The 22,785-nt window shown below is 46.6% G+C and overlaps 1 protein-coding gene across 2 annotated transcripts in view; it reads left to right on the top strand.

The window, feature by feature from the left end:
* The window catches only part of SYN1 (synapsin I), a 731,549-nt gene that overhangs the window by 311,064 nt on the left and 397,700 nt on the right, over positions 1 to 22,785 (top strand). The window lies entirely within an intron of this gene.

Below are 22,785 nucleotides of genomic sequence, written 5' to 3' on the forward strand. Positions count from 1 at the left end.
CGAGGCTTCCTGTTGCTCAGAAGTTGGCAAGACTTGTGGGCGTCGGGAAAAGGAGGACCCCCGCCCCACAAGAGTACACATTGCAAATGCAACCCTTCAGACTTCATGCCAGGGCAGTGTGTCCAGATGTAGGATTTGGAGTAGTGAGGTGAGGTGTGGTGTTTAAGATCAGAGCAGTTAGGTAGCGTGGGGTCTCCCGTGCCAGGTGGGAGATGGGCAGACAAGCCTGGCTTTTTAGCCCACCGGATCCCTTTTTTATGCATTCTGGCACTTGCAGGTGTGATCTTCACACACCGCACTGCTGTGTGACATCTCACTGCACAACCTGCGGGCCAGGGGTATGAATCTTTGCAGTCAACCACGCCATGAGTGCCATCGATTAGACAATATTCGCACATGCTATTTACGGAGATATGTAACTGTCAGGCCCGGTTTGTGGGGGACTGTTTCAACATGATGGTTGGGGGTCCCCTGCTTTGAGCGAAAAACAGTCTGAGGGATCCGCGCGGTGCATACATTACGGTGGTGGAAAAAATAAGGTTAAAAGCCGCCAATTATCAGGAAGCTCAACCACCAAATGTCCACTGAAGAGCTCTAAACCCTTCTTTGTCAGCAAGTGACTGATGTGTAGGAACCAGTGTTAGAAGGCAATTAGGTGATAACACTTCTGTGTATCCCATGGGAAGAGAAAATGAAGCTTATAATGCGAGCGCTGCAAAGCGCACATTTGAAGCCCAGAACGAAAATAGGGAAATGACTGCTGACTGGCAACATGGGGGCAGTTGCTGCCCCCTCCCCCCACTGAGGCTCGAGAACCCTTTCATGTGAAAAGGTTGAAAGGCCCTGAAGCCATCCCATGTAACTGTAAACCTGCGATGTTACCAGCATGGGCTAGTTGTCACACTGATATGGCACGTTACATATGTCTGCTCTACGTGCAGACATAACTATACCCTGTCCCCGCCACCATCAATTACAATAACCTGCTCTATACAGACGGCGTCGTAACTGCATACCTCAGACCTCCCCATTCACACACAGTTGCAATGTCCCCAATATACGTAAATATACGTAATTGACCATAACCTGTGCTATATTAGCGTGATGTACATGCATTTTGCTACAATAGCACACCTATACACATATAATGACCATATCCTGCCTGCCTCCTGTACAAAATGTATAGCCTCTCACTAGAAATTGTCTCTATATCCTGTCCTATATAGTTTCTATAGCATGCCCTGTGCACTGTACATACTGCTACTATGTAGTGAGCATATCCTGCTTCTTATACAGTTACTATACCATGTCCCATTTAGAGATTGCTACTTCACCTTACCCTCTATATAGACTGCTATGGCATTCGGCCTCCTATGCCTGCTGCTACTATGTGTTGCTAGGGACTGTTACTATATCTGGCCCTAGTATTCAGACTGCCTCTATTTCCCACCCTGTACACCCTGCATATAAACTATTACCATAGCCTTCCCTGTATGTACACATGTGCTATAGCTGGGCCCGTTTCTTGGCACGGGCAGGGCGGGCAGCGGCCCAGGGCGCAAAGATAAATAGCTCAGGGGGAGGGCGCAGGGAGAGGCACGCTCAGCTGGTTGCTCTCTGTTGACTTGTGGATGACTGCAATGCATTTTGAATATGCAAACACAGAAATGCATAATCCAAAAGCAGCGTGTGAGATGCTCTGGAGTTACACACTCTGTGCCCCTCATTCTTTGTTTTGACAGCCATTGAATTGGGGCAATTAATAAGTGATGGCTCATTTAACAAGCCATTGTTTTTACACAGTATGCACTTAACATTTCAGTGTTAAGAACTGAACATGGGGCATTTTTATTCAGAAGGCCGGGGCAAGTATGTTAGCTGACCAAACCTATGCATTCTGCAAAGAGAATTAACGCGCACCACAGAAAATGTTTAAAACAATTTTCTTTATTTTCATGTCTCTTTATCTGATACACCAACACTTTTTTTTGTATATTACTTTTTAGTTACATATGGCACAGCCCTCGGAAGGTTAACTGCCCCTTTCTTGCTTAAGTATTCTAGTGGCTGCTTTGTGACATGGCCTAAATGAGTCGGCTCAGCATCAAAGGTCTTTTCATTTTTTAAATAAGCCAACCACTGCCTAGCGTGCACACCAGAGGGCACCTCAATGTGACTTGGCACCTTGATTAGGGTTCAATATGTCTGACACTAGTCCATGACAAAGCAATGCAGTGACGTGTGCAGCAATGATTTGTGCACTGCACAAGTCACCACCCTGCTGGTTAATGGCATCTATGTGACGCTGCCGTATGTAATAGCACATATGCCTGGTACATTTTGTCTATGTGGATCTGATAAGTAGGCCATACTGTGCCCATGCTTAAACAAATGAAGCAATCAAACAAGTTGCCTCAAATTGTACATCCACGAGGCCGCCAACTGCCCTTTCTACACTGCCACACCATGATCTTCACTAGCTGCAGGCCAGAGCTTACAAGAGATGCTGATGCCAGCTCTGTTAGATGAAGCATAGGCCTACTCTTTTTTGCAGAAATAACCAGAGGCCTACGTAATGGTGATGAGGTAGTGGCTGAAAAACTGTGGACCCTTTACCATGCATTAGAAGCTGGTTTTGTTTAACATGCTTCATCAGCTTATTACTGGTCATGCTACAGTTTGTAAGAGGTACAATGTTTTCTGTGTATCCTTTCTGTGCATTGTTTATTGGGTGTCTCTTATAGGGTATCCTCTCCTGTCTATAGATATAATTCCCTAAAGATGTTTCTGCACTTGCGCAATCACAGTGTCACCTGGCCTAGTAAGATCGTTGTCTCTGTCTTCCCTCTGTTCCCCTCCCTTGCCTCGTCGCGCCTTGAAACACTTGTGCATAGGCACATTATAAATGACTTATCATATCATATCATCATATCATATTGGGGGTTAGGCTCCTCATCTACAATTCTTCAGAAACAAGAAGCAAAAGAGCTTTTGTACCCCCATTTGAGCAGCCGATATTCCTGCAATTGTATGCTCGCATCCAAAAACGTAAGCGGTTTATGCTTTACAAACATTGTAATGTTAGGCTGAGTGTTGTGAACCGTGATGTGAGCACCAAGCCATGTGGCTGTTATGAATTTTGAAATCCACACATGCAATCCATTTATCACAGACTTGTTTATCAAATATAAAAAATCTCTGATCACTGTTATATTCCTGAAATGCTCTGTGATTTAATGCAAAGCATACATGAACCCTCATTGATACTGTTTGCCCTCTTTCCCACTCTCATAGAGGTAGTTTGAAAGAGTGCAATATGAGTGTACCAGACTGTCCATCTTGGAATGATAACCTTCTATCAGAAAATAATTCATATGGTTAGTCTAGTATTGCCCCTTGCGAAATACATTTGAGGTGGTACGAACAGAACACCAGCAACACGGGGCCTGTGGTCAGTAGGCCCCCAGACACTGTGAGGCTGGTTACACCACAGTGTGCCAGTATGGGCAGTTTGAAACTGCATTCAGGCAAGGCCTTCCCTAAGAGCAGGTGACAGAAAACACATTTACTTTAGCAGCAACAGCTGTGTTTTCACATCAGATTTCTTCTGTAAAGTATTTGAATGATGTAATGAAACCAGTTTCATTTATATAGCAATTATTTATTGATATTGAGGGGTTTTGCCACACGGCACAGGGGTGTAGTTTGGGAGTGATGTGTGGCAGTCGGGGCAGAGGGTGCATTCTAGTGTTTCACCCCAAGTTGGTTAGAAACTACCCTGGCTATAGCCATCCCATTATATAGAAATGCTATCTTATATATAGACTGCTGCAATATACAGAATTGTAGACACTCCCACCCCACTGAGTGTGCATCATGCCCAGAGACGGTCGTTTTTAACAATATGAGCACAGCTGGTTACAAGCTGGCAAACCGCACCCGCATCGAAGCAAAACGATCGGCTTCTCAAGAAAGGCGCAGCTCTTTCAACCATTTATTTTGAAATTCGTAGTTTAGGCGAATGCATTCCGCTACACTATGAATGGCCACAGTAACATTTCTCAGTTTGTACTGAGTGATGCTGTAAATAATACTGCCAGAGTAACAGCAACTACTTCACAGCGCGGTGCGCCTACTGCTCCGTTTCAGCCCCTCCCTCGCCCGTGCCCTGGAAGCCGCCCTCCTAGTTACAGCAGCAGAGCACGAGGACTGATCGCACATGCTGACAATGTTAATGTTAATGTTAAAGGACATTTGTACCGCGCACTATCACCACCGGAGTGGTCCCCTGGTGCTCTTGCGGCTCTGAAAGAGGGAGGGCGGGTGAGTTAGTGGGAGGAGGCCGGGAAAGTGCAAGAGAGCAGTGATGTACTGTTGGCAGCCTCAGCCCGGTGGGTCTGTCGGCTGGGCCTGGGGTGTATGCGGCCGGTAGTCGTCGTGTACTGATGTGCGAGTCTATGTGCGTTTATTGTTTTGTTGTTGCAGTGTAGTGAAGTTTGTGCGGTTTGTTGTGCTGGAGGTTTGTGGTTGTGTTTGGTTTGGAGTTTGAGAGGTGTATGCAGAGGAGGAAATGGTTAGTGGTATTGGTTAGTTGGCATCTCTATCCTGGGTTGACCAGTTGGGCTCACGTAATCTCGCTCGATGGGGTGCTTGGGCACCATGTGCCTCTGGAGGTTCGTGGCAAAGGGTGAAACAGCCCGTGAAAGCAGTGTCTGTTAAAACAATTCTCAACACACAGTGACAGAGGAAAGAAGCCCGCCCTATGATGTGAGAGAGTGGGTGAGAGACCGAGTGCGTTAGTGAGAGAGAGAGAGAGTGGGCCCGATTCATGGAACATTTGCCCGGTTCAAAGTGAATTTGCAATGCTGAAAAGTGTCTTTGCACTGCCGTCACAAACCCTGATACATGGAACCGTGCAAAGTGTATTTTTGCAGTCTAAAGTCCTGCCAAAGTCAGCGCATAGTCATTTTTGCAGGACAAAATAACTTTGCCCGGACTTTGCACGGTCCCATGAATCAGGGTTTATGTTGGCAGGGCAGAGCCACTTTTCAGCAGTGCAAATTCACTTTAAACCGGGCAAATATTCCATGAATTGGGCCCAGTGTCTCTGGGTGTGTGCGTGAGTGCATGTGTGGGTGTGTGTGTGATACCGATGAAGGCTTTCTTGCTATGCTGAGACCTGTCGTCACCCCACCATCACCTCAAGAAGCTCTGTAACTTACCAACATTGACCCCCAAGCTGCACCCTTTCCCCCCCTCAGTTTTTCGCAGTTCAGTTGGGGTGCAATTGACAGTGAGCATGCATGCACTTGGAGGGCTTTGTGGTGGTCATTCATGGTCCCCTTTGTAACCTGGTTTTTAAAACTGTCCTCCGGGCCCTGTCTCAAAAAACCTTGAGGCTGGATCCACCCGTCTGGCAACCTCTCTGGTGGTTGGAGAATAACCATTGACACTAGGGGGCAGCCACATGGCATTCTTCCCTTCACTCAGTAATACTGCCCCATGTATGCAAACCATAAGTCTTTTATACTCTCCCATGCACCAAGTCTGTTTCGATCACTCTTGTTCCCTCGAAGTCTCCCTTTATGCATTCTCTCTTTTGATCGCCTACTCTTTCTTTGGCTATGACACATTTCCTTACACAATTCTCCCTCTCTCTCTCCCTCTCACCATCTCTCTCTCCCTCTCACCATCTCCCTCCCTGTACCCTTCTCTCTTCTTCTCCCCCTCTCCCTTTCCCTCTCTCGCTCTCTCTCTCCCTCTCCCTCGCCCTCTGCCTCCCACTTCCCCACCCTCCCTCTTCCCCTCCTCCTCTCCCTCTCCCTTTCCATTTCCCTCTCTCTCTTCCTCTCCCTCCCCTCTCCCTCTCCCTTTCCCTTTCCCTCTCTCTCTCTCTCTCCCTCGCCCTCTCCCTCCCCGTACCCTCTCTTCTTCTCCCCCTCTCCCTCTCCCTAGCCCTCTCCCTCGCCCTCTGCCTCCCACTTCCCCACCCTCCCTCTCCCTTTTCCCCTCTCCCTCTCCCTTTCCCTTTCCCCCTTTCTCTCTCTCTCTCTCTCCCTCGCCCTCTCCCTCACCCTCTGCCTCCCACTTCCCCACCCTCCCTCTCCCTCTTGCCCTCCTCCTCTCCCTTTCCCTTTCCCTCTCTCTCTCCCTCCCCCTCCCCCTCTCCCTCCACCTCCTCCTTTACCCCTCTCTCTCCTTCTCCCTCTCCCTCCCCGTACCCTACTCTCTTCTTCTCCCCCTCTCCCTATTCCCCTCCACCTCTCCCTCTCCCTTTCCCTCTCTCTCTCTCTCTCTCCCTCGCCCTCTCCCTCACCCTCTGCCTCCCACTTCCCCACCCTCCCTCTCCCTCTTCCCCTCCTCCTCTCCCTCTCCCGTTCCCTTTCCCTCTCTCTCTTCCTCTCCCTTTCCATTTCCCTCTCTTTCTCTCTCTCTCCCTCGCCCTCTGCCTCCCACTTCCCCACCCTCCCTCTCCCTCTTCATCTCCCTCCCCCTCCCCCTTTCCTCCTCTGTCTCCTTCTCCCTCCCCCTCTCCCTCTCCCCCTTCTCACTGTCTCTGGGTTTCTCTGTTGCCTTTCTCAACCTTTGGATATCGTGTGCACTGCTTCCTCATAGAGTTTCACCCAGGCTCTCTTTCCCATTGTGCTTGTTTTTTGTTCATGTGCCTTTTCTTTTCTCGATTCCTTCACTCTATATATGGGAATCAGGCGCACACTCGTTCACTTAGGGGACAAGTCGTTTTTTTTCTTGTTTCTTTATTCTGAAATGAATGGTCTATGGCCGGGATACGCTTTTAGTGCTTTTAATGCTGACACCTGCTGTTGAAGACTTGGGGATACCACACCAGGTCGATGTGGTGAAGTCAATGGCCCTCATTATGAGTTTGCCGGTATCCTGGTGGTATATCTTCCAGAATACCGGCACATGGCAATACCGTTACCTGCACTCAGTCCAGTGATATTACTGGCAGATTATGAGTGCCGGTGACGGTGGGAAATCCCCATTCTATCATTGAACTCCATGGGAGGAATTGCTGGTATTATCGGAGCAGGTAATGCCGGCGAGTTTTGCTAGTAAGGTGCTAGCATTACCTCCATCTCTTAGCTGAGGGTAATTACTGCCACCTCACCGGCAAACTTGTAGTTGGCCAGTGAGGAAACGTTCCAGTATACAGTAATACCGGCAGACTAATTCTGCACCGGCCAAGTCATAATGAGGGCCAATGTGGTCACTTTGTTACACACACCCAAGCCGGCAATATGATTCTCCAACCGCAATGCAAGTAGCACAATTGCTGGAGCCGTTCAGCTGAGTCACCACCGCACACTTGGTAGCCATGGTGCTGCCAGGTGTACAATAGTTCAAAGAGGGTATTTTAAAGTCCAAAAAACACATAAAGACTTTACCTACTACTTGCTCTGATAATAAAGTCCCATTATTCTACTCCCTTATCAACCTGGTACTCTTACTCACTTAGCCTCAATCTTTTGCAAAGGCACCCTACCCAGGTACTGCCTCAGTCACCTGTATTGCTTATTTTCTACATCAAAATGTTCAAAATGGCACCCCAGTATTAAACAAGATACCAGCAAATAAGCTTTGTAAAGGTTGCTCAGGGGTCAGCTGCCCTTTATTCAGTTATTGGCCCATAGCCTCTGTTCCTTCCCATCATGTTTGCAAATGGCGACTAGCAAGCTGTGACATTCCGCGCCTAGGACTCATTCGATGACGTTGTCTTTGAGCAGAGCAACAATGAGTTCACTTGGTTCTTGTCTGGGAGTAAGGGGATGTCCCTGGCCTTGTGCTGTGCTCTGTTGTTCACTTTGTTGTGCATGCACCTTTCGTTGTCTCATTGAGAAAGCCATGCACGTTGCTACTGCGCTGCTGCATGCCTCGTTGTGTACAGACAGTACTTGGTCCTTCCTTCCTGCACGGGTCTAGATTAATCTTCATGCCTCGCTGGTGGCCCTAGCCGTGCTTGGGGAAGCACACATCTTCCGTATTTCTAGCATCCTGTAAACTCCGTCTAGAAGTAGGCCCCCCTGCAGAGTGATCTCCCGGCTGTGCTCATGTTTGTGGCGCACATCCGTCGCACCCTATTTTGCTGTACTATGAAATAAGGGCCTAGCTCGAGCTGGAATCGGATAATAACCAATCCTCGACTAGTTGGAACATGCAGTGCGGTTTCTTTCCTTTCCGTCTTTCTGAGCTGATGTCAGTTTTGACCCGTGCGACAGAGTTGATGCTCTTCCTCCTGTAGACGTTCCCAAAGTGGGCCTGTTTGTCACACAATATCCGTTTTTGTCACCTGCTGGGCAAACATTGTTGTTGGCCATGTAGCTGGAGTCGCCACATCTGTCGCTGTCAGCTATTGCCGTTGATGTTGTCGTGTTTTTGACGCGCGTGGGTTTTAGTTTTCCACTGGTGTTGCCAATGCATTTAGCTATATGGACAATGTTGCTGGCTGCCATCTTTCTTGGCGACGTCATGAATGTACTTGTCCATTATGATTGCTTCTTTATGAGTGTGATTCAAGCTTAGCCATTGTGTTTCTTTAATCCTATTTTTGCAGTCGCTGGGTGTTGTAGCGTGGGTTTTAGTTTTCCACTGGTGTTGCCAATGCATTTAGCTATATGGACAATGTTGTTGGCTGCCCTCTTTCTTGGTGACCTCATGAATGTACTTGTCCATTATGATTGCTTCTTTATGAGTGTGATTCGAGCTTAGCCATCGTGTTTCTTTAATCCTATTTTTGCAGTCGCTGGGTGTTGTAGCGTGGGTTTTAGTTTTCCACTGGTGTTGCCAATGCATTTAGCTATATGGACAATGTTGTTGGCTGCCCTCTTTCTTGGTGACCTCATGAATGTACTTGTCCATTATGATTGCTTCTTTATGAGTGTGATTCAAGCTTAGCCATTGTGTTTCTTTAATCCTATTTTTGCAGTCGCTGGGTGTTGTAGCGTGGGTTTTAGTTTTCCACTGGTGTTGCCAATGCATTTAGCTATATGGACAATGTTGTTGGCTGCCCTCTTTCTTGGTGACCTCATGAATGTACTTGTCCATTATGATTGCTTCTTTATGAGTGTGATTCAAGCTTAGCCATTGTGTTTCTTTAATCCTATTTTTGCAGTCGCTGGGTGTTGTAGCGTGGGTTTTAGTTTTCCACTGGTGTTGCCAATGCATTTAGCTATATGGACAATGTTGTTGGCTGCCCTCTTTCTTGGTGACCTCATGAATGTACTTGTCCATTATGATTGCTTCTTTATGAGTGTGATTCAAGCTTAGCCATTGTGTTTCTTTAATCCTATTTTTGCAGTCGCTGGGTGTTGTAGCGTGGGTTTTAGTTTTCCACTGGTGTTGCCAATGCATTTAGCTATATGGACAATGTTGTTGGCTGCCCTCTTTCTTGGTGACCTCATGAATGTACTTGTCCATTATGATTGCTTCTTTATGAGTGTGATTCAAGCTTAGCCATCGTGTTTCTTTAATCCTATTTTTGCAGTCGCTGGGTGTTGTAGCGTGGGTTTTAGTTTTCCACTGGTGTTGCCAATGCATTTAGCTATATGGACAATGTTGTTGGCTGCCCTCTTTCTTGGTGACCTCATGAATGTACTTGTCCATTATGATTGCTTCTTTATGAGTGTGATTCAAGCTTAGCCATTGTGTTTCTTTAATCCTATTTTTGCAGTCGCTGGGTGTTGTAGCGTGGGTTTTAGTTTTCCACTGGTGTTGCCAATGCATTTAGCTATATGGACAATGTTGTTGGCTGCCCTCTTTCTTGGTGACCTCATGAATGTACTTGTCCATTATGATTGCTTCTTTATGAGTGTGATTCAAGCTTAGCCATTGTGTTTCTTTAATCCTATTTTTGCAGTCGCTGGGTGTTGTAGCGTGGGTTTTAGTTTTCCACTGGTGTTGCCAATGCATTTAGCTATATGGACAATGTTGTTGGCTGCCCTCTTTCTTGGTGACCTCATGAATGTACTTGTCCATTATGATTGCTTCTTTATGAGTGTGATTCAAGCTTAGCCATTGTGTTTCTTTAATCCTATTTTTGCAGTCGCTGGGTGTTGTAGCGTGGGTTTTAGTTTTCCACTGGTGTTGCCAATGCATTTAGCTATATGGACAATGTTGTTGGCTGCCCTCTTTCTTGGTGACCTCATGAATGTACTTGTCCATTATGATTGCTTCTTTATGAGTGTGATTCAAGCTTAGCCATCGTGTTTCTTTAATCCTATTTTTGCAGTCGCTGGGTGTTGTAGCATGGGTTTTAGTTTTCCACTGGTGTTGCCAATGCATTTAGCTATATGGACAATGTTGTTGGCTGCCCTCTTTCTTGGCGACGCCATGAATGTACTTGTCCATTATGATTGCTTCTTTCTGAGTGTGATTCAAGCTTAGCCATTGTGTTTCTTTAATCCTATTTTTGCAGTCGCTGGGTGTTGTAGCGTGGGTTTTAGTTTTCCACTGGTGTTGCCAATGCATTTAGCTATATGGACAATGTTGTTGGCTGCCCTCTTTCTTGGTGACCTCATGAATGTACTTGTCCATTATGATTGCTTCTTTATGAGTGTGATTCAAGCTTAGCCATCGTGTTTCTTTAATCCTATTTTTGCAGTCGCTGGGTGTTGTAGCGTGGGTTTTAGTTTTCCACTGGTGTTGCCAATGCATTTAGCTATATGGACAATGTTGTTGGCTGCCCTCTTTCTTGGTGACCTCATGAATGTACTTGTCCATTATGATTGCTTCTTTATGAGTGTGATTCGAGCTTAGCCATTGTGTTTCTTTAATCCTATTTTTGCAGTCGCTGGGTGTTGTAGCGTGGGTTTTAGTTTTCCACTGGTTTTGCCAATGCATTTAGCTATATGGACACTGTTGTTGGCTGCCCTCTTTCTTGGCGACGTCATGAATGTACTTGTCCATTATGATTGCTTCTTTCTGAGTGCGATTCGAGCTTAGCCATCGTGTTTCTTTAATCCTATTTTTGCAGTCGCTGGGTGTTGTAGCGTGGGTTTTAGTTTTCCACTGGTGTTGCCAATGCATTTAGCTATATGGACAATGTTGTTGGCTGCCCTCTTTCTTGGCGACGCCATGAATGTACTTGTCCATTATGATTGCTTCTTTCTGAGTGTGATTCGAGCTTAGCCATCGTGTTTCTTTAATCCTATTTTTGCGGGGCACTGTGAGTTGGTCTCTGACAGGCTGCTTGCTCATAACGTCAAATTGGCATTTGCTCTCTAGCTCCCGTAGGAAGTCCACAAAGTGGTCAGTCTATTTCTGGGGGCTTTGGAGTCTTGTGGGGAATCCGTGTCTTTCTAGGACAACATTTTCTTTGGCAACTGCCTCTTTTTTCCATCTCCTCGTGGGCTGGTCTATAGGTTTTTCTGTCTTCCGCGCCTTGGCTGTGAGTAGCTGCATGAAGATTCTCGGCCCCTCCGTGCTCGGTGTGTTAAGCGCTCCCTGTAGCCCAAACTCTGACTGATGTAAGGCACCCTTCAAGACCAAGATCTCGCGGGCCATATATACAATGCACTCGTACACTTTCTACTAGTACTGCCTACTATCAGTCCTTGCGTCGACACTCCCATAAAAAAGAACCAGGCAACTACCCCACCAGATGTAGTCCAGACAGCATCCATTTTGGTTGTGGGCAGAATCGAAAGTTCCCCCATGGATGGTCGACTGTCTGGACTACATCGTATGGTCCAGTTGCCTGGTTTTTGCATGAATTGCCCAGCATGCTCTTGGTCGTGCAGATTGCCCTTGGGCTTGGAGGGGGCAGTGTCACCACTGTGGGGGTAATGAAATATGCCCACAATGAATAGGAGCGACTCACTTGAAATAAAACATGTATTTTCTGTTGTTCAAGTGGACTTGTGTTGCAGGAAAGCAGAGATCTGCAGGTCAGGCCATTGGCTCTCTTCCCACTTGGCCCCGATGCGGTCTCAGTCTTGTGCTATGGGGGGGAAGGGATGCTGAAGCTACACCGACAAGGGTGCAGCATCGGTGGGGAATATAGACTCCTGGATATACCCTGGGCAAGGGAAGGGACTCTTTCGCTTGGGGGTCGAGAACCTCTACTTATCCCGATAAAAGGACGTGCACTGGTAGTCCGGCGACGGAATCCTTCTGCTTATACCCAGCTCAAAGGGAGTGACCCGAGTGTTGGGGTTAAAATCCGTCCTTTTGTGATCCCCCAGGAAAGAGGGAGGTAATTCCGGCACCTTACTGGCAAACATCACCGGTTTTACTGGCACTGCCACTACCGGTGCTGGTAATACTGGCCAATCCCCCTGTGGAGTCCAATGGGACATCTTGGAATGGGCATTTACCACTGTCACCGGCACTCATAATCCGCCCGTAATGCCGCCGAACTGAGTGCCGGTAGCGGTATTACTGTGAAGGGAGGCATAATGTGTTTTCATATGTTTTGGTTGTGTGTTGTGCTCTTTTCCCTGTTCCCTCCACGGTTCAAGTGATGGCTGCTGTTGAGGTTAGCATGTTGTAGATGGTGGGTCTGTGTGCTGCAGTCATTGGGATGCTGTCTTCGGGGTGAGTCCTTTGTTTAACCATTGGAGAGAGTCTCATCACGCCATCCTTCAACCCCACCACGCCATCTCACCATTCCATCCAACCACTCTGCAGTACCCCCCACCTTGCCACCCCACTACTCTACCCTGATACCATTCATTGGCTTGGTTGTTGCAAATGGTTACTGTCATCAATGGGAAAGTTATTTACACTTTGCTGTCAGAAAGCAGCATTATAAAAAGTGGCCTATAAAAATTGTACAAATAATAAAATGTAGGACTAAGGGCCACCGGTAATTATTTTTTACCAGAGCCCAGAAAAGGGTAATAACCGGGTCATGCCGACCTCGTCGGACCCGGTAATTGCCCTTTTTCTGGGCTCCAGTAAAACTTCATCCCCATTCCCATTTGAGCCCCAATAGTACTCAATGGGAATGGGGAGGATACTAACAATGGGCCTGTTAATGACGGGCCCGTTGTTAGCATCCTGGTCTGCTAGCGGGTCCCGCTAAGGACGGCTGGTCAGACCAGGCGTTCCTAAACGGGATCCGCTGCAGACCTCGTAATAGGACGGCCCAGAATAAACGGTGCCGGTCCCTTAGCAGCACCGTTCATTCCGTGGCCGCCTGGGTCGTAATGAGGCCCTAAGAGTCTTCTTTGCACAGCTACGCACGCCGAAATCTATTGGAACTGAAATTAATCATATTGATTTTAGGGATGACGCAGATTCAAAGGAAATCGTTGTCAGGCCGTTAAAAAAGAACAACATGGCAAACATGTATTTTTCAGTGTGGGGTTCGCAGGAGTTGTGATTACATCATGTATGCATAATCACACAAAGAAAAGAACATTTAATTAAAGGACTTATATAAATCACATTCGCCTTGGAAGGGGGGTCATTGAGTTTACAGAAAATCAAGAAAATATAACATTAGTAGTACTTAACCAGGACTGATGCTCCTCAATATCAAACATGCTATTTTGTTGAGTTGGTAGACTCCTCTTGAGTGTAGTTTCCTTTAAAAAATGTAATACCACCTGTATGCACGCATGCGCCAGTAGCAATGGGTGATGGATGTCCCTTGCAGTCACTGGGCCTCATTACGACTGAGGCGGAACGGGTTAACGGGCTCCACTAAAGGAGGCGGACCCGTTAAACCCGTTCCGCCTCATTACAAGCTCCCTTCGCGGGACCCGGTAAGTAACGCCTGGTCAAACCAGGCGTCCTTACTGGGTCACGCGAGGGGAAGAGGGAGCAAACAACAGGCCGCTCATAATTGGTCCGTTGTTTGCTCCCTCTCCCATTCCCATTGAACCCTGTGGGGGCTCAAATGGGAATAGGGAAGGTCTGGGCCCGGGTTCCTGGAGGGAGGAATTACCGGGCCCTGCGAACTCGGAATGGCCCGGTAATTCCCCATTCAGGGAACCCGGACCCGGACTCGATTTTGGCGGCAGCCATGCCACCAATAGCAGCATGGCTACCGCCAAAGTCGTAATGAGGCCCACTGACTTGCCTCCCCAGAGGTCTACATTCATGGAGAGGACTTGTAGCTGTTACATTAAGCACAATGATTAACGATAGAAGGTTGTCAAGGAAAAACAATGTTCACTGGTTACCTTTCCCGTGCCCCGCACAGACCTGCACAAAAGATGGGAGGGGCGACGCTTTGCAGTTCCAGTTGAGGGAGAACAATTCCATGCTTTCCTGTCCCCCTAAAATGTTGCCTATGTTCATTGTCCATACGGTGCTTAGGGGAAGAGACGGCACATGCAGCGCTGGCCTAAGAGATGCCAAAATGGTGGGAGCTCCCCGTTATTCATCTGTGAGTTCTGCTCACCTGGCATGCACAAACACCTCAAAGGACATGCTGGGAACTGAAGCCATTTGCATGTCCTCAAGAAAGGGCATACACTGACAGTGTCAGCCACTCAAGCCATATGTGTGCTTTACTCAAACGTCGGTACATGTGGGCAAATGATTGTTAGGACTAAGGAAAGCCAACGCAGAGGAACAAAGACTGACATTTTGCGAAGGGATTTATCGCATGTGAAGTAACGATTCACTTGAACCGACCACTCAAGTTAACCACATTAGTACTATATCAGCCCTGATTTGAAAAGGACACTTGCAGTGTCGAAACACGTGTCTCACAAAGGGCATAAGGATAAAAATTCACAAAGGGCAAAAGGATAAAAATGTGGGACATCCCACTAATAAATTGATAACTTCACACTACCTACAATGTGTGGTGCAGGTTTCTTTTTCTGAGGACAACTCTCCCTTTTCTCTCTACATAAGAGGTTGGGGCTTGACCTCTTGTCCTTACATACTTGCGACACCAGAGAAATCCATAATTATCCAGGGCGCAAAGCCTAGTCAAGTTGGCACACCCAGCAACCCCATCCTCAAATCACTACAAATGATTGGTAGACTTTGAAACCTTTTGAGAGCTGTTAGGTAAGAGATGATGCAGTCCAACTGGTGTGGGACTATACAAGATTTATCTCTTGGTATTAGGTAACCCACCTTTTAATATAGGCATGTACTACACAAGTTGGTAGTGTGAATGAGCAGCCAGGCCTATTTTATGAGGGGTAATGTGAGCTGTAGAGCTGTACAATGAAATCAGTAAATACAGGTATCCAAGTAAACACTTAAAGTTATAGTATACATATTTATATATACACAAAGATATTTAAATCATTCTTTAAAAAGCAGCAACTAATAGTAACATTAATCCCATTTTGGGATTCAATTCAAAAAGTGAACAATAAAGCAGGTGAGTAATTATTTCATCTGTTATACATTTGCCAGCAGCATCGGTGACCTCATCTGAGGTCAGTAATAACACTTATTTTGTAAACCTTTGCAGTATTGAGTTATAAGGGAGGGAAAGTTTATGGTTAGATCAGAACATACTGATATTGTACAAAAACCGTTATATTCTGTCAGAGGGATGCAGGCAGTCTTTTATCCCAACAATAATAGTGTTCAACAATTAAACCCTGTAAGGGAACAAGCACTGCCAAAGCCAATGGGTTCAGAAGGGGGCCTTTTGTGAGCCAGGACAGCCAAAGTCAAGGGCCTTGTTCAAAGTTCTGATGCTCAGTCTTCTTAGAAAATGTAAAATAGTCAGTAGTTCAGTATAAAATCACAGAAGCTCCAGAGGAGCCACCTTGAAGAAGCACAATCTGGGAGGCCAGTGCAAGTGAGTTGAGGTCAACTCGAAAGAGGGTAATTTAGCACTCCCCAAGGTAGGAAGTATCACAAATGACAAAAGGTTGATGTGCCGCAAGCTCCAAAGTACCTGTGAACTGAACAATGTGTTCCCGCTGGATGCCTTCTGGATGCCTGTGCAGCAGACCCTTGTTCCTGGTCCTTGGTCGTGGTGACGAAAGGGTGGATGTCTGGCGGGCTTCTGTGCCAACACTCGAGAGAGGGGCTCTGCAGCAATGGATTCTCCTTGACTCAGCTGCCTTTTGTGGTTTTGGCACCTTTTTCTCAGTGCCAAAGAAGAATTAACAGCTCTGGTTAGAAGTTACTTGATCCCTCGGTCCTGAACTCTGGTGAGGGGACACTGGATGAATATTTCCTGCTTTTGTAGGGTCCTCTGGATGCCCACAAAGCTTTGTCTGGATTCACACGTCAGAAGACAATGCACTCAATGATGGTCAGGGGTCCCTGGGTATTGGGATTCTGCAGCCTTGGAAACTCACAGCAAGTTGGGGGCTGTGCCAAAATGGAGTTTGTCTTGACGCTAGTTGGTCCCACTAGCCTAAGGGAGGAAGTAATGCTGTGAGGGTCTTCCTAGTCAAAACAAAAACAGGGTCAGCACATCTGTAGGGCTTCACTGGGTACTTCGCGGTCCAGGGGGGTGCTGCTGGCATCTCTTCACATTTTCGTCATTGGATATTGTCCTTCAGTGGTCGACTCTGCCACTAGTCCCAAGAAACTTGCCTTTTAAGCATGTTTCCATTCATTCACAGCCCTAGGCTGTCTATCACCTGCAGGGTGGCTGTCCTCTAGGACAGCCTGCTGGCCAATCAGAACTGGCTTCACTCAGGCACACCTAGAGACAAAGAACAGGGAAGTTTTGTGACCCTCCCTTACTTCCTGCCTCTCCAGACATCCTGGAGCCTGGGCGGGCTTCAGGGCTGAAGCCCACCAACGGCAAAGGACTCAAACCTGATTCAAACAACAGAGTAATAGCCCAGAAGAAACTAACTGACAAGAAATTACAAAAAAAGAAGACAGGGGCCATTTTGGGAACATGGTCATCCTTGGTTGCTGTCCCGCAGCTGAGGATTCAGACTTCAGATACATGGCACATGGTAGTAAAAAAGAAGCCACTGCCCCCAGCCATTTAAGTGAGTTAGTATAACAGAATGTTACATGAGGAGTGGGAGAAAGGACTTACTTTGTAACCCCCCAAACCCCAGCACTCCACATAGGGTGGTGTGTGCTGGACCCACAAAGGAACAGATAAGTAAGACAGGGTTCATCTTACTATTCTTGGAAACAGTAGTTCACCCAATAGAATGTAGTTTAACATTAAGAGAAGTCCAAGGGACTGCACAAAGGGTGCTGTGTGTCACAATGCAACAAGCAGACTGTGGAGTTTACCAGACTCCATAACACAGTAAGAAACACCAAAAACCTTGTCAGGAAAACCACATGCGAGAAAAGTCCCACTCACTCAGGAGTTAAAATTTAAAAGCCCTAAGTCCAGAAAAAGAGCTAGGAGGTCTCTAAGGTTAAAGGGCATTGGCACAGAAATGAAAATTCGCCTTAACAAGCACAAGACATTATGAATATCTGAGACGACAGTCTCTGAAATAGAGTTTTATAATTTGAAACAAGAAAGACAGACATCATCATTGATCTTGCTGGTCATGTAATTTTTGCGCTCTGTTTTTTTTCTGTTTATAAAGTAGTGAAAAGATTCTTACTGATTGAGACTTAAAATTCTTCAGCCCGTGCGAGTGGTTTGACCGCCCATAACGTCTGTTTATTTTTATCCTCGGCTCTGTAGAATCGTCTTGTTCCGAGCACCCCCATTTTGTTAATGAATATATTGAACTATCTTCTATTATTGATGAATAAAATGTAAGGAGAGCAGGCAGCCCTGCAGGTAAGGGGTGTATTGGCCACTTTTACTCCCTAAAAAATAAGCAAATTCTGCCAAAAAAATAAGATAGGGAGTAAAAATACTCCCAACCAAAAACAGGAAATGGACATGTAGAACCTTGTGCCCCCACTTTTACCCACACATCTCCATGGATATGTTTGGACCAGCAGTTCACGTAGCACCAGAGTAAGAAACTGCTATTAGTGCCTGATCAGAAGAAGTAAACATGTATCTTTCAATGTGCATGAATAACTTGATGCAAAGAAATTATTATTACAAAAACATGTCCTTTTTCCAGTTAAAACCTATTTTTACCTGCTTACAAAATTCTCCCATTGGGAATTGGACTTATATTCTTACTCCCTAAAAACTCATTTTACTCCCAACTTTAAAAAATAGGGAGTAAAATACTCCCAGCCCCAAATCTTATCTGGAGCACTGAGAGCAGGGACTTGACCCCGCCTCCCTTGCGCCTTATTTGCATCCCCCTGCCAAGGGCTCTCATTAACCCAAGAGGGAATGGAAGCCAATGATATACTCCAGAAAGGAAATGCTCTGGCGGTTCTGGGCCCGGAAGAGCTCTCTTTACATCAGAACAACTGAGGTACTGACCGTGCTGGACACTGACGCCCTGAGTATGACCCGACGTTTGGCTACTGGCTGAACGCGTGACTCCATTTCACTACGCCTTTGCTTTCACCTCTGACGTGTGTACACCGCCCTCTTGAGTTGGTTCACTGATGCACTTAACGCAGCGAGCCTGGCCTTCTTGTGCCCCTTTTACTTTCTATTCTTAGACACAGTATGTCAATGCCAGGCTTGTAAGGCCCCTGTTTGATCTGGGCGTCAAGGCAATGCTTTGGGCCAAGAGCAGCTACAGATTCAGGAAAGGCAACCAATGTTGGCCTGCGTCAGTAGCTCTTGGCGGGCCGAACTACATTCCCCGGCCCTCTTGGGAAAGTTGAGAGCGTGCAGTGTCTGGATTAAGGGCAATGTGGAGGTGTGAGCAGGCCGCAAAAGGGCACGGTTGTTAAGATAGACAGCTTTCCAAGTTTCACATGGAACAGCATGCTATTCCCGCCCTTTTGTTGTCCCTGGGGTCAGACATTTTCCGTCATGTGTGCTCTCTTGTTTTACCAACGCCGGCTCACTCAGTAGCCGGAGGAGAAGCAGGGGCGGAACCAGTGGTCGAAGTGTACGAAACGAAGTAGTGGAACTATGTTCCCTGCTGGCCTGCACCAACTCCACACAAACTCCATCACCACGCCCCCTCCTACACACATTACAAACCCCCAAACACATGCACCTGAACATTCAGTGAAGTGCACTAAAAGTGCAAGTTTCAACTTCTTCCTACACTTTTATTTTAAAACAAAACCATTATGAAACGATTTCTTTTTACAATAAAAGTATAGCAACAGTAAAACTTATTTTAAAAAAGGAGAGGAGCACCGCTCCCGCTCACTTCAAACACTAGGCGGAACAGTTGTGGGACGCCAAGCTCCTTTGTGTGTAACGGTTTAAAGTGTGTTATCGCGTTACAGTGCCTGTGTATTGAGATGTGCCATACTTGGCCTTGCATTTTAAGGGTCTGCATGAGCTCTAGGACTGAGTTCCACCCACTCAGCCCACCGCAGGCTAGGGCTGGCTACTGTATACCTCTATCAGCCCAGTTATAGTGCAGCAGTGGTTCACAAACTTGTAAAATTAGTCCCCTTGACTAAAAATAATATTGGCTGGGTCCCCCCAAACGGCACAACTGCTTATATTTTCTATTAAAAACGAGTTACCCATCTCCCTTTTACAGTGCTTTAAGTGGGCTGAGGCCAGCCGGGGCCAGGTCCCACCGCAACTTTGGCGGACACATTAACCTGTCGCAGCCGCGACAGGAGATGCGCCCGCATTAAGTCAGGCAAACTGACAGAAGTGCCGGCCAGCCAGAGCGTTGTTGTAACTGGCCAGCACTTCTGTCAGTAACTGTAATTTCCTCTGTTGACCCCTCGCGCGAGTGGGTCAACAGAGGAAGTTACAGTCCCTTTGTTTCCCCAGGCCGCCGAGTTGTCTTTGACCCTCGCCGAACCTGGGGCCTCTGTGCTGGTTTCTGTGTTTATAAATGATTACTTGAAAAGTAAACAATTCAAGCCATCTTTCATAAAACTTTGCAAACGGACAAAGACGCTTTGTCCCTTGGCAAAGTTTTATAAAAGATGACTTGAATTCTGTACTTTTCAAGCCATCTTTTATAAACACTGAAATGTTTAAAAAAGATAGCTTGAAGAGTACGTAAACCATAAGGTTCGCACACAAATATATACATTTTATATATTGGTGTGCGTACCTTACTATGGTTTGTGTACTTTTCAAGCAATATTTTATGAACATAGAAATATGTTACAGATTTATGTTTATAAAAGATGGCTTGCATAGCACAGAAACCATAGTAATGTACGCATACAAATATATAAATGCTTACATGACTTTATATATTTGCGTACCTTCCTATGGTTTGTGTGCTTTTTTAGGCCAGGCCCACACCACAAGCCACGCCCCCAAAGAGCACCTCCCTCGATTTCTTACCCCACTTAACACCCTGCCCTTTTGAAAGAGTCTTGTGCCCATCCCATCCCCCACACACGTCAGCCCTCGGACAGCATCCGGGTCCCCCAAGAGCTCAAGACCCACCCACATCTGAAGACAAATAGTACAGCCTGTCTTCCCGCCGGAGTGTGGTCTGCACTGTAGCCTTTCTTCAGCTCCCTGCAGTGCTCGTCGTCGTTTTGGGACGTCTATAGCAAAAGGGACACAGCGTTTGCTTTTCTAAAAGTGTGCTACTGTGTGTCCCAGGAGCGAGGAAAGTGGAAGCGATGGCAGACATTTTCAACGCAGATGTATCTTGACCATGGAAAAGAATATGGAAGTAGTCAGTGATGAAAATGGAAAACATTTAAAGGGGGATCTCACAAGGGCCGGGATGGGGGCAGAGTTTGGAGGAGGGGGCGGAGCTCTGAGGGGGCGGAGCTGGCAGTTGACTTCTTCTCTAATGAAATGTTCAAAATAATAGTTTTAAAATGGTGCAGTTTCTTTCATGCTGCTTCTTTCCAAATTCCACACTGTACATCAATTCCACTTTAAATAACTTCTATGGCAGCGGTCCACCCAAAATACAGTGTTTTATCTTTCGTTAAGGGATCCATAGACACGCTCTGCAGTAGAAAGCTACCGCGGTATCTCAGCTGCTTGAGAGACTGTTGTTGAGATGTTATTTATTAAAAACTGGTTGTTAATCGTATGACTTTTTTCAATTCATGGTAAAAATAACAAGTGCTATAAAATGTGTTTGACCAGCAGATGCGCTGGGCTGGTCGCTTGCTTATGTTCAGGGCGGAGGTAAGGGTTTTTGTGCCCCCGTAGTGAAAATCAAAAGTTATCACCTGTGATCCCATTGTTTAATTTCCTAATAATTAGCAGTTCTTTGTGATTAAAGCAGTTTAACAATCGTATAACATCTTTAGAAATATAACCTGTGATAAAACACAAAGGATGGGGCACCAAAAGTACATGGTATTTGTCTGGTAGTCCGACAGAAAAAGAAACACATTTCAAAGAAAACTAGTGAATGTAAGTTTAAGCAGCATTTTTCAGTTTGGACATAGCTTTTTTTTTTCTGTGAAAGTGTATGGTGCACATTTGGAAAACAAGAGTGTGGCGGCCCCCACCCCAGTGATAACCACGGCCCATTGACTCCCGTGGTGTCCCTTTCAGGCCAGAAGAAAGAAAACAGACAGAGCAAATACAGTCTGACTGCTGGGGTAGGAAGAACAGAGCAGATTAGATCACTCCGTGGGGGCACGGTAAAGCCTTGTGAGGATTGAGGTAGGCCGGGTCTGAGATCCGGACAGACACCTGATGCCGGGTCTCGAACCCGGCAAGAGCCGGCCCAGTGACCAGCGCTGGAAGTAATAGTGGTGGATATGAAATGACATAAGTGAAAGCACATGCCAGGGGTGCGGAGGATTCCAGGATAGGTGGATTCCCCGCGTCGGGCCTTTTCCTGTGCCTGATTTGTCCCTGTAATGGGCTGGGGAGGATCAGCCAGTTCCTGGCCACGGGTATGTTCCTGGGGACACTCCTTAAACAATCCCTGGCCTCCCACCCCCAAAAAGACTCCGGCTGCTTGGGGTGCAGAGAGCCCTTCACAGAAGAGATACGATTCGTCTGGGGAGAGAGGAAAGGCGCTCTACTATCTTTTTTAAAATGTGCTTATTTATTTATTTATTGCATTTGTTACACGCCCAAACCCAAGGGTATCACTGCGCTGGTTACTTTGTTACTTAGCTAGTTACAATCTTAGGGTTCTGGTTACATACATACATTCGGTTTGCGGTATAAATAACATAGTCAGACTTAGGGTTCCGGTTACATGCATACATTCTGTTTCAGACGAATAATAGCATTGACGGTTTTGGTAAAGATCTTAGTCGAATTTGTCAAAGAGCCAGGTTTTGACCAATTTCTTAAAAGCTTTGCAGAAAGAAAGAAGAAGCCTGCAGCTCTCTAGGAGCAGGACCGATAAAGGTCTCAGAAAGAAGTTCTGCAAGACAAGTCATGTACGAGCACTACTGCAACACTGGCAGCGTCCAAGCACAGCAGGCAAGAGAGCCAGTATGCTCAGAAGGTCTTGTTAGAGATGCTGTGGCTGGACATTGCTGAGTGTCCCAGGGCTTATTGGCCAGCCCAGTTGTTCTGGTATCAAAGGCAGATTGATTTATAATGTTATGTCTGGACTTTAGAACGCTAAGTAAGTTCTCAAAGTCGATTGTTGCCACACACAAATGGCTTATTCTGTCGACCCCACCTCACAAACAGGGGCATTACTAGGGGGCGGGGGCTGAGGGAGCCCAGGTTTTTGGTTGTAGCCCCAGATAGAAACTCACGGGCTACAACCAAAAGACTAGCTAGCCCCGAGTCCCGGCAGTCCTGACATTAGCCTAGCCCCAGATCTTTTCCAGACCTAGCAACACCGCTGCCCGCAAAGGATGTCTGCACAAACGAGGGGTGCTGTCAGGTTTCTTTGATGAAAGGAGCCTGCTAGGTCTGGAAAAGACCCGAGGCTAAGCTGATGTCAG

The sequence above is a fragment of the Ambystoma mexicanum genome, chromosome 2q (assembly GCF_040938575.1).
Source record: "Ambystoma mexicanum isolate Mex_15411 chromosome 2q, UKY_AmexF1_1, whole genome shotgun sequence".
NCBI lineage: Eukaryota > Metazoa > Chordata > Amphibia > Caudata > Ambystomatidae > Ambystoma > Ambystoma mexicanum.